General features: G+C 55.8%; 1 long non-coding RNA gene across 1 annotated transcript; it reads right to left on the reverse strand.

Moving 5' to 3' along the window:
- Positions 1–8155: 8155 nt before the first annotated feature.
- On the reverse strand, positions 8156–11463 carry LOC132348889 (uncharacterized). Its single transcript, XR_009497581.1, has 3 exons — positions 11256–11463; positions 8785–9135; positions 8156–8264 (listed from the first exon to the last, which is right to left on the reverse strand). It is a non-coding gene; the product is annotated as an uncharacterized LOC132348889 (long non-coding RNA).
- Positions 11464–12087: the final 624 nt, after the last annotated feature.

Here is a 12087-nt window from a genome sequence, read left to right on the forward strand (position 1 = left end):
AGAGAGGCCAAGGAGGTGCTGTGCAAACTGAGATGGAGGTTGAGAAGCACCCCCCCATCTGGGGGAGGGGGAACCAGGCAGGAAGGAGCTTAGGTCTGTGGTCACCACAGTGTCTCCCTTGGCCTTGGGGTTCTATAGCCTCCAGCACCCCACCCACCCACCCGGGCCTCCCATGTTCAGTGTCCTTAGGGTGGACGTGGGGTGGGCGGATCCCATGAACCATGGACATTAAGAGTGGGGGCCTCACTGGGGCTCCCTGTGCAGTTAGGTTACCTCTCCCCCCACCCCCATCATTCTCTTGGGACATATATTATTTGGACCTCACCACTGGATGGCTCCTGTGCACAGTTCTTGCTTTATCTCAACCATCACCTTGGAAAATCATTGTCTCACTAGCCTCACCCCACTTCCTCTCATCCCACCACTCTAATTATTTTCCCAGCAACGCCATCACCATGTGAAGATACTGTACCGTCTTCTGTTCTCATTTATGGTTTGTATCCCCTAAAATGCACATGCTCCACTAAGATCAGTGCCTTGTTCACACCCGTGCCCTGGGCAGATGTAGGGCATGTGTCAAAGAAGGGACCACAAGCCACCATCCAGCTTGGGGTCAGGTGTCAAGAGGCGAAGGTGACGTGAAAAAAGCCTTTGAAAACAGAGCACTCACCACAGGAGGTCAGAGTATGGAAAACTCTTGGCCAGGTCTTTCTGCCTGGTTCCTTATATTTTGCTCTGAGCAGTAATTTGATTTGGCTTAATGGACTCATCCAAGGAAATATACACATACACACACAGACATGCACAGATGCACACATACACATGCCCACACAGAGAGGCACAGCCACAGACAAATACGCACACACACTCAGAGACATACACACAGGTACACACACATGCACGCAAATGCGCAGGGTCCGAAGCTCCCTTAGGCCTCTGCTGTACTGTCCCTGGGCAGAGGCCAGGACAGGTGGGGTTACTCCAGGAAGGGCACCAGGGGGTTAAACACGGCCTCATCCAAGACTGAGGAGTAGCACTGGGAGCTTTTTCCTCCCAAAGGCTGGCGCTCCAATAAACCAGTGTTAAATACGCCGGGTGGTGCCAGGAATTACGTAGGAAAATAAGGTTGGTACCACAGAGAGGGAATAATGCACGTTCTGGGTGAGGGGACTGCTATTTACAGGGGGACGGCCCCTGAGAAAAGGACGTTTGACTAGAAACCTGCATGGGAGGGAATAAGCAACTTGGAGGTGTGTGGGGCTGGAGTCCTTGGCAGGACCGGCCCTGGTCCTGAGTGGGGTCACCTGGATGTTGAGCCTTGTGTTTGTTGAGGACCCTGGGCAGGAGCCACTTTCTCCACTGTGTGGCCTCACCTGGGCTTATCCAAGGAAATCCGACCTGAGGCCCCGGCTCGAGGCGCAGCAGCTGCGCTGCAAGGACGGGAGGAGGATACTGGGGCTGCAGGGGTGGGTGCACCTCACAGGAGGTGCTGGGACTGGGCCAGAGGACAAATGGGGGTTCCCAGTGAGGAGGAGTGCTCCAGGCAGAGAGAGGTGAGGTCCCTGGGGACAGACACAGGGGAGACGCCACCTGCCTCTTACCCATTTAGGGCCCCTGGTTCCCCCACGTGCCAGGTGCTCCTTCCACCCAAAATCTCCCCAGGCCGTGGGGAGCCGCCAGTGGGCCTGGCTCAGGGGGCTCTGTTAGTCTTTTCAAGCAGAAAGGGCTGCCGGGGGCGCCTGGAGACGGGAGAACAGGGCAGTGGCTGCTTTTGTGCAGAAGGGGAGAGGTGCACACGCTCACTTGTGGGTGTCATGTGAGGGGTGTGGGACCAGCACTGGAGCCTAATCCAGTGTCACCTGTGAAGTGGCACCCGGAAACCTGGGACAGGCTGGGAAGAGACTTGGGCCGTGAAGTTCGAGCGTGCATTTGGGGCGGGAGGGGGAGGACTGTCCCGGGACCTGTGGGCCGACAGCTGCAGGGTGACAGTTGTCCTGCAGGGCTGGGGAACATTCCAGGAGGGCCCAGGACCCTCCTTCCTGAGTTGGGGGGGTAGAAAGGGGAGCAACATAGCCTGCAGGTTGGCATGCCTCCTCCTCCTGGGACACCAAGCCTGCTTTCCCCACTGCAGCCCCTCTGTACCCGGCCAGCCCGTGTCCAGCCTGGAGTGGACGAAGGAGGGCTGGAGGGACCAGCTCAGGTCCCAGTCACACCGCTGTGTTTTCCTAAGGATGACTCATCCCAGACCCACCAGGGAGGCTCCTGGGCTGTTTACCACAGGCCAGCCCTGGCCGCAGGCTATTCTGGGAGCTGGGGGTGGGGCTAGCTGGGCTGGTGGAGGAGGCTTGTCTCTGGGCAGCTGGGGGGGGGTGGACATCCACGTGTACCCAGGTATCACGGGGTTTGGGGTTTTAACCCTTGTCAGGGGGAACTAGAAAACATGGAAAGATTCTTGCCCTCTCTCGCCTGCCTGGGACTTGGGGCCGTTGGGGTAATGGGCCTGGCGAGAGGGATTTACACTGACCACTAGCAGGAGGGACGCCTCCATAGGAGAGGGGGACAATAAGACCAGTGTTATCTGTGCTGGGCTTGGGGGACTCTGAGGGGCGGCCGCAGTGGGGTTAGCGTCCTGTGGACGAACCTGGCCCCGCTGGCCCCACCAGCCAGCCCATTGAGTGCCTCCTGCTGGGACTCTGGCCCATTCATTCTCCTGTCCTCGTCCTCAGAGCCACAGCCTGAGGGGTCTTTGGAAAATAGAGCCCCTTTGTTCTAATTAAAAATGACAGACCAAGAAGCCAAAACAACGAGCAAATTAAACAATAAAAAAGCTTGACTTTATTTTGCACATTTTGTATCACTCAAATACATAATATATTATTTTCTATCATATATGGAATAGCCACCAAAAACTGTCCATCTACTGACTATAAGGAAAATTGTCAAGAAACTCCAAAGGAAGAAAATCTACAGTCTGTTCACTGAGTATGTGTGTGTGTATGTGTGTATGTGTGTGTATGTGTGTGTATGCACACAGACACATGTACATACAGATACATAAGCATATATAATCTACAGTTGGTTCATGGAGTATGTACGTATATATACCATATACATATATACAGATACATATGCATACATCATCTACAGTCTGTTCACTGAACAGAGTGCAGTTTAATAAAAAAAAAAAAAAGCTAAGCTTTAAAAATATTTCTACCTGGAAATTAATACCACAAATAAAAACACTGCTATATATAATTTGGGGGTTATGAAGGAAACCAAAAGGCAAATTAGACCATTTAAAAATGAACACAGGGCTTCCCTCGTGGCGCAGTGGTTGAGAATCTGCCTGCCAATGCAGGGGACACGGGTTCGAGCCCTGGTCTGGGAGGATCCCACATGCCGCGGAGCAACTGGGCCCGTGAGCCACAGCTACTGAGCCTGCGCGTCTGGAGCCTGTGCTCCGCAACAGGAGAGGCCGCGATAGTGAAGGGGCCCGCGCACCGCGATGATGAGAGGCCCCCGCTTGCCGCAACTGGAGAAAGCCCTCGCACAGAAACGAAGACCCGACACAGCCAAAAATAAATATAAAAATAAATAAATAAATAAGACCCGGTGCAACCAAGTTAATAAATAAAAATATTAAAAAAAAAAAAATGAACACAAATGAGAACGGCACCTATTAAAACCTGTAGGATGCCACCTAAGGGGTACTCAGAGGAAACTTGGAGTGATAACCGCATTTGTTAAAAAATGATAATGACTAAAAATAAGCGAACTAAGCTTTCAGTTAGAGAAACTAGGAAAAGAACAGTAAACTAAGCCCAAATAAAGAAGGAATGGATTCCTACAGAACAAAGCAAAAACAAATGCCATAGAAAACAAACAACGGTGGAGATGGTAAATAAAACAAGAAGACATTTCTTTGAAAAGACCAGTGGAAGAGTCAAAATGCTGTGAAATCTGATGGAGAGGAAAGAGAAGAAAAAGAGGCCTCTAAGCGAAGGGGCGGCGTGGCTAGGGGAGTGAGTTCTGGTCCCGCAGATCTGTGGCCTCGGGAGAAGCAGGGGAGAAGGCGGAGTGCTCGGAAGCTGGTGGTGTAGGACCCCCCGTGCCCAGGGAGCACGGCGGGCCGGGGGCCGGGGGCCGGGGGCGCTCCACGAGGGCCCCGCAGGGTGGGGCATCTGGCAGATTGAGAAGAAGGGGACAGTTACTGGGCAGAGCGTCCAGGGCACCTGGGGCAGAAGTGGCCCTCCTGAGGGCGTCTGCAGCACCCATCTCCCAGAAGCTCTGGTGCAGGTTTTGTGGGTCTGGGTGCTGGCTGGGCACTGTTTGCCGTATTGGCCCAGCTGTGGTGTCCAGCTGGCACCATAGTGCACTCTGTCCTGTGAACACACAGATATCACAACGCAGGCGCCTTCAGATCGAAACGGAAAGGCACGCAAGAGTATTTGGGGTGCTGCTTTGGGACCACCTGAATCATCCAGGGCCATGGCCCCCGGGATGGCAGGGTCTGGGCAGGATGAGGACGCAGTAATTAGAGACGTTATTAATTTAGTTGTCTCTTTCCTTTCAATAATTGAGGGATAATAGATGTCCACTGCTAACCTGAATAGCAGAAGACAAAATTGATAAGACTTACTAAATATTTTTGTCTCCAAGTTACCAGTGACACCATTTTGTCTTTTCCGGGGTGTAGGGGAATAATTTTAGAAGGAGGCATTTTGTAAAATTAAAAGGCCTTCACCAAACATTATTTTATGCATGAATGTAATTTACAGGTTTAATGATTAGAGATGAAAATGCAAATACCAGACAAGTAAGATTTGATATTTAAAGGCAAATGCAAGATTCAAGTGAGAGAATAAATTACAGCAAAAATTCTTATTCAGAGCTACCAAATTTCTGGATCTGGAGCAAAAACCTCACGCTGACAAGCCACATGGTGGGACGTCAGGTTCTCCCTGGGGGAACAGCCTGCTGTGGGGCCCATTGACCCCGCCCCAGCTTCAGGTGCACCCTGGTGGCCCCATCCAACACCCCTGTTGCCACAGTGATGACTTCCAGTAATCAGCCCTTTTTGAGAACTCCATCTCCTCCTCTGCCAACCCATGAAGATTCCACGTCTCCTCTGGTGTCGGGGGGCAAGCCCCAGGCTCTGCCCTTGGCGGGGCATGGCCAGAGGGGTCCCCTCACAGCCCTGGCCAGGGAGGACCCCCTGAGTTAGGGTTTCGCGTCCAACCCAGACAAAACCTGCTGTTCTTTATGGTGCCATAGAAACGGATACAGGACAGAGCTCAGCTCCTCCTCCCTGGCAAGTTGGAGATCGCTGGCATTTCTGGCCCTGCCTGCCAATGCGTCTGGGGGCAAAGGGCACAGGAGCACAGCTCTGCCACTTGTCACTCAGAGGGACAGTGGCCTGTGCTCCCGAGACTGCTTGCAGGACCACAGGGGAGGGTTTAGGAAGGGTCAGACAGTGAACACGGTAAAAGTCAGGGGTGTAAAATGGTTTCACGTAAATAATCTGGAAACAGCTGCCTAGAATGTTCTTTACATTGGAAAGTATGCTTTGAGGTGATTATTCAGGATTTTATAGGCCATTGCTTGCCTGAGCCCCAGGCTGGCTTCTGGCTTTGCAGAAAAGTGATGTCGTGTTTTACGAGTGGCAGATGGCTTTTATCACACCTCTGCATCATCGCTATGGTGACAGGGCTGTGCGCTGCCCTGGGACGGGGTACCGCATGGCTGCACGCGGGCAGACTCTGCAGATCGGGCCTTGAGCAGGGGCCCCTGGACGAGGCCTGACCAAGTGCGTTCCTCTCTGCAGCTTCCCGGCCGGTCAAGTGGCTGCAGCAAGGACAGCGCCCGTGCCCCCTGCCCCACCCCCGCAGGGATGGCGTCCACTCCAGGGCCCACGGAGGCCTCTGGCCTCCTTTATCCCCACTTTGCTCTGCAGTCACCTGCACAAACTTCCTTGGCCAAACCCCGCTCTCTTTATCAGAAGACAACAAAAGCAATTCTTCTTCTTCATCTGCGCCCCTCCAGTCCAGGCCCTCATCGAGGGGTAAAGGCCAAAGCCTCACTCCCCTCTGCTCGCTCCCACTGGACGCGAGGTCGACGGATGCCTGCCTCCCGGGGGCTCCCGTAAGCTTGACCTGCTCCAGCCTCCCAGGCGCTGCAACAGAATTTGGAAAGAAGGACCGAGTTCACTCCAGGGAAATCACTGTGTTTGATCCAAAGAGGCAACAGCTTCAACTTCCCCTCAAAGCTTTGGCTCCTCGTCTCCACTCTCTCCAGAGATTAAAGGAAAACTTGGGCCCACCAGAGGGGGCCCAGCACCCAGGACCCCAGCTGAGCCTCCAGGATGAGGAGTCAGAGAAAGGCTCAGAAGCATCGGCCAGGGCAGGTGAGGCAGGGCAGAGCCCCGGGGAAAGAATGGTCCAAAGCCAGGGGCAGAGGGACTGAGGTGGCAGAGATGTGAGTAGGGGGTCCAGACCATTCTCTAAAGGATGCCAACAGCCCAAGCCCATGTCTCCAGCTCACAGGAGGGAGGAGAACCGGGCGTCAAGCTGGCCCACTTCCCTCGGGCGCTCTGTGATCTGAGTGACCACAGAGTGGACCCTGTGCCTCCCAGGCCGCACTCCCCACCCCACCCCTGTGCCTCCCAGGCCGCACTCCCCACCCCACCCCTGTGCCTCTGAGCAGAGCCCACTACAGGCTGCTGCCCCCAGACAGGATCTGACTGTGGTCCACGCTGGTGCCATGCAGAGTGGTCTTTATTTTCTCAGAGGAGCCAGGGAGGGGCCCCTGAGAGGCTGTGGGGAGGCTGAGTTCTCTTTAGAAAGCCCCCCCCACCGACTGGCCCTAGGCCTCAGGGGACTTGGAGGGGATGGGACCCTTCCCTGGGACGCAGCCTCTGCAATGGTCTGTGCTCCCCCATCATGTCTGACTCTCAGCCTGGCCTCTCATTTCAGAAGGCAGGTGTGGAGGAGATCTGAATGATGTTTTCAGACGCCTCAGCAGTTTGGACTAAAAATAGGGTCAACGAGAAGTGGAGAAGCAGGAGCCGAAGGCTGGACAAGCACTAGTGGCCACAGTGACGCAAAGCAATGGAACTTTCCAGAAATCCCACCCTGCAGTCCTGGAGCCTTCGCCCCAGTGCTGAAGTCCCCTGCCCGATCCATATCCTTCACTCTGCAGAATGGTTGGGGTAGCCCCCAGCACTGGGGTTCCCCCAGCAGCCTCCCAAGGCCCCGCATCGCCTACAGTGGGGTGTGGCCTCCCCGGAACACAGGGATCTGGAATTGCTCCCCCGGATTCTGGGCACAAGGCCAGCACTACCAGGCAGCAGGGGGCCAGGTGTGACTGGAGGGACGTTGTCAATCCCGAGTCCCCGGGAAGTGACCTCTTGGACAAAGTCACCAGGCTCCCAAAGGGCTGATGTCGCCCTCGGAGGCCTGCGGGCCTGGAGCCACGCCCGCCGTGAACCCAATCCAGTGTCTTAGGACCAAGAACAAAGTGAATATTTGGGGTGTGGCTAATGTTATTCTAAATACCTATGGAACCAGCTGATCTAAAAACAAAACCGGGGGCTTCCCTGGTGGCGCAGTGGTTGAGAATCTGCCTGCTAATGCAGGGGACATGGGTTCGAGCCCTGGTCTGGGAGGATCCCACATGCCGCGGAGCAACTAGGCCCGTGGGCCACAGCTGCTGAGCCTGCGCGTCTGGAGCCTGTGCCCCGCAGCGGGAGGGGCCGCGACGGTGAGAGGCCCGCGCACCGCGATGAAGAGCGGTCCCCGCACCGCGATGAAGAGTGGCCCCCACTTGCCGCAACTAGAGAAAGCCCTCGCATGAACCGAAGACCCAACACAGTCAAAAATAAAAAATAAATAAAAAAAAAAAAAATAAATAAAATAAAATAAAAACAAAACCGTTTTCTGAAAGCACTGAGCTCAAAGCAGCCGAGTATTCCTTCCCCTCCCACCAGGGGGCCCGGCTCCGCCTCCCTCCTGGTCGCTGCAGGGGGCGGGAGGGGTGGGGTGGGCTGGGGGCCTGTGTCCACCTCCCTTCAGCTCCCTCCGTCCACACAGGTCTCACAGGGTGGTCAGGCGAGTTTATCAGAAACGCCACAGCCTGGGCGGCTTAAGTAACATTTATTTCTCAGTCAGGAGGCTGGACGTCGAGATCAAGGCGCCGGCATATTTGGCATCTGGTGACGCCTCACTTTCTGGTCACTAGCCGGCTGCCTTCTCCCTGTATCCTCGTGGCTGAAAGGGAAAAGAGCTCTCTGGGGTCTCTTCTCACCAGGGCCCTGATCCCACTCATGAGGTCTCCACCCCCGGGACCTCATCACCCCCCAAAGGCCCACCTCCTGCAATAGTCATGTTGGGCATCAGGTTTCAATACACGAATTTTGGCAGGGACCCAAATGTTCGGTCTACAGCAGAAGTGGTGCAGGACCTGCCTGGGTCTCATCTCATCCCAGAGTCCAAATCCTTTGGCAAAACAGAAGGGGAACTGACCCCTGCCTGGACCAGCCACCAGCCCGCCCGCCCTCCCAGTGGACGGCACACGGCTTGGGAAGAGCTGGGAGGGGAGGCTGAAGGGGAGGGGACAGCCAGCAAGCTCCTCTCCCAGCAGAGAGACCCTGAGAGACCCTGGAGGACCCCTGCCAGCCCAGCTGTTGGCCCAGGCCCTGTGCATCTGAGGCCCGACCTCCACCCTCTGCCCGCACCCTGCATGCCCGGCCCGGCTCAAGGAGAGCGCGGCCACTGCATTCACACTCACACCATCTGCAAACCCCTGGCCATTTCTTCATCCACGTGGGGGCCGTCCAGCTGGCCTCCAGGCCTCGGTGCTCAAAGCAGTGTCTGCTCCAGCCATGATCCAGCGGCCTCCTGGGCAAGTTATTCCCAGTCCCTGGGATCCATCATCTCTCTTCTGCCAGGAGGACCTGGAGAACCAAGGATGCTTGGCTTCCTAGCCTCGTCGGGCTCTGCCCCAGCCTTCCATGCAAGCCCAACACAGGAAGTCGGGGTGTCTGGAGCGGAAGAGGGCGTGGTCTGTGACACGGAACATTTTAGCCTCTGCGGGTGTAGCTGGTGGGAGGCTGGGCCCAATAACACTTTATTATGGACACTGAAATTTAAATTTCATATAATTTGCACGTCAAGAAATATTCTTCTTTATATTTTTCCCCAACCACTTAAAAATACAAAAATCATTTCAGTTTGCTGGTAAGCAAAGATGGAGGCAGAACAGGGGCTCAGATCTGCAGTTTTCTGCCCTGGCCTTAGATGGTTCTTTTTAAAGAGACCCTTTGAAAGAGACCCTTTGGTTTCCATATTTTAAATACAGAATATTTTATAAAGTTTCCATTTATACACATTTTAAAAAAATGTTACTCTAAGACCACACTTGCCACTTGGTTTGGAATTCGCAGATTCTGTCCTACACTTCTGGGCCTGAAGCCCCGCCCCAGGCAGCCAGTCCCAAGAGCCTTGGGGAGGCAACTCCTGAGACCGCAGCCCCCGGCTCACACGTATACATGGGGCAGGGCACCCCCCCATCCACCCTCCCACAGCTCGTTCCATCCGAAGGACCCAGGACGCCTGGAACCTCGCAGCAACCCCCGAGGCCAAGGGGGTGTCCACCAGCTGAGGGAGGCCAGCGGTCGCCCAGGCTCCAAGTGAGGTTCAGAAACATCGGTTTTCCGGGTCAAGCTCTGCTCGCTCTGGACCTTGTATATAGAGGTGTGCATACACCTCAGAAACACAGGGCCTGGGCTGGGGGCCGGTACACAGCCATATGCAGGTGTGGGGACCAGAAGACAGTCCCAGGCCTTGGCCCCGGGTCCTTGCAGACGTCCTTCTGATTCAGGAGCCCAGTGGGGCCTCGGGAGAGTGGGGAAGGGTCAGTGTGTCCCACATCGCAAATTTCAAATGGACACCAAAGCAAGGCCGGGAGGACGGTAGGTATGACGTCCATGCCTGAGGGTCCCACTGACACACGGCCTCCCATGGGTGCTGGAGGATCCCCGGCCTTCTCGGTCCCTGTGCAGGGGGATGGGTGCAGCTTGGGGGCAGGGAAGTGGGAGGTCGTTCCCCTAATACCCCCAGATGTGTGGTAGGGACACACTGGCTTCTGGCCAGCATAGGAGGGGTGAGACCCCCGATCCCCTGGGACGGGGTCCGCACAGCGTTTCCAGGCAGAGAACCGCCACAAAAGACCAGACACAGAGGTTAGGCCTGAAGCACTTTTCCAGCCTCCCCCCACAAAGAGAAAAAAAAGCAGAAACTTTCTCTCTAGGCCAAGGATAAATTAGCCGAGGGCAAACACAGCACAATGATCATTTATCATCTTGAGCCAGAGAGGGTACTGGGAATCCTGTCCTGGCCTCAGGACTCAAGGTCAGAGCTTCTGCTTTCCCTCATTATTTCTATTTTTAAATATTGTGCTCAGGCCTCTTGCAAAAATAGCAAGAGGTGAGGACATGTCAAGCGCTAACATGCCTCCGCTTTGTCAGAAAACTGCAGGGATGCAGGAAAAACCAGCCAGGATCTGGGCAAGTGGCATCGCATCGTCCACCACCAGGGTTGGTGGCCCCCCTGCTCGCTGCACAAGTGAGTAAACTGAGGTCCCCCAGGGCAGGCACACACCAGGGTCAGTCCAGGAGTAAGGCCCTGGAGCCATGGGTACTGGTCCCTCTGAAACACTGGCCCAGGCGGCCAGAAGGCCCAGGCGGCCAGAAGGCCCAGGTCCTGGGGTCCTGATGGCAGGGGAGCAGCGAGAGCAGGGCTGCCCACTTGTAGGGCCCCGACCTCTCTGTTCTGACCATAGGGCAGGGCCTTCCCAAGCGGTGCCTGAGAGCTTAGATGCTGGACATTCAGTCCCATCACAAGGAAATTAGGATGTGCCCCTTTGGGAAGAGCTGAGGGACAAGGAACACACATGTGTGCACACACAGACGTGGGTGAGTGTGTACACGTGTACACGTATTCGTGTGTGGATGCGCACGCGCACATGTGTGTGTGTGATGCGTGTACACGTGTGTTCGTGTGTTCAAGTGCGTGTGCACACACGTGCGTGTTAGTATGTATATGCGTGTGCACAGCCCCCTTCCAGGCCTGGAGGAGCAGGGATTCTCGAAAGGGCCAGGAAGCCCCTGCTCCTCTCCACCCAGAAGGCTAGGCATCAGCCCCCATCCTGGAGCAGCTTCGTGGAGGTGAGTAAACCCAGGGCAGCGGGCCCTGCTGTACCTGACGTTAGAATCACCAGAGCAGGTCCATGTCCGCTGGGCCCTGCGAGTCTGGAAAGGGTCACCCTCAGCTGACGCTCCGGGGCCACACTCCACCTCTCCTTTTCTGTCTCCATCTAGAATGCAGCATCTGGCTCCAGGCCCAGAGGCAGACGGGTGGCCGTGGAAAGAGAACAGAGAAGAAGCAGCAGGACGGCCGTCTGCTCTGTCCTCCCGCAAGCCCCCCGAAGGCCCCCGACCCACCCACTCGGAGCCACGTTGGCAGGCTGGGGCTCCTTGGAAAGGACCCTCTGGGGCTGACTGGGGACCTGCCTTACACAGAGGCCTTGTCTAACCCTCTGGTCTACTCACCCCTTCGTTAACTGAACACACATCCCAAAGTGCCCACAGGGAGCCGGGCTCTGCCCTCAGCCCTCGAGTGTGGTGCGTCCAGGACGAAGAGTAAGAGGGACGGGGGCTCCCGTCCTTCCTGGGCCCAGGGCTCCCACTCATCGCCAGGAGACCAGCGGCATCGCTGCATCTTCCCTGGGGGTGGCTGGGAGCCCCAGGGTCACTTTCCCAAAGGCCTCATGACCCCCTTGCAGGACAGAGGCTGCTTTCTACACCAGAGCCCTGGGGAGTTGGTGTGCAGACAGCCCTGGGCCAACACGGCGTTGCAGAGCAAGGGGTAGCTGCAGGGCAGGCTGACTGGGGGAGATGGCTGTGTGGACCCCTGACAAAGGGAAAGGCACTGCACCATAAAGTGGTCCAAAGCCGGTGCTACTTACCAAATTGCCCAGGACCCAGCATCATAATATGACAGCATTTGGCTTCTCATGTTTTCTGTGGTCAGG

This window comes from Balaenoptera ricei, chromosome 15, assembly GCF_028023285.1.
Source record: "Balaenoptera ricei isolate mBalRic1 chromosome 15, mBalRic1.hap2, whole genome shotgun sequence".
NCBI lineage: Eukaryota > Metazoa > Chordata > Mammalia > Artiodactyla > Balaenopteridae > Balaenoptera > Balaenoptera ricei.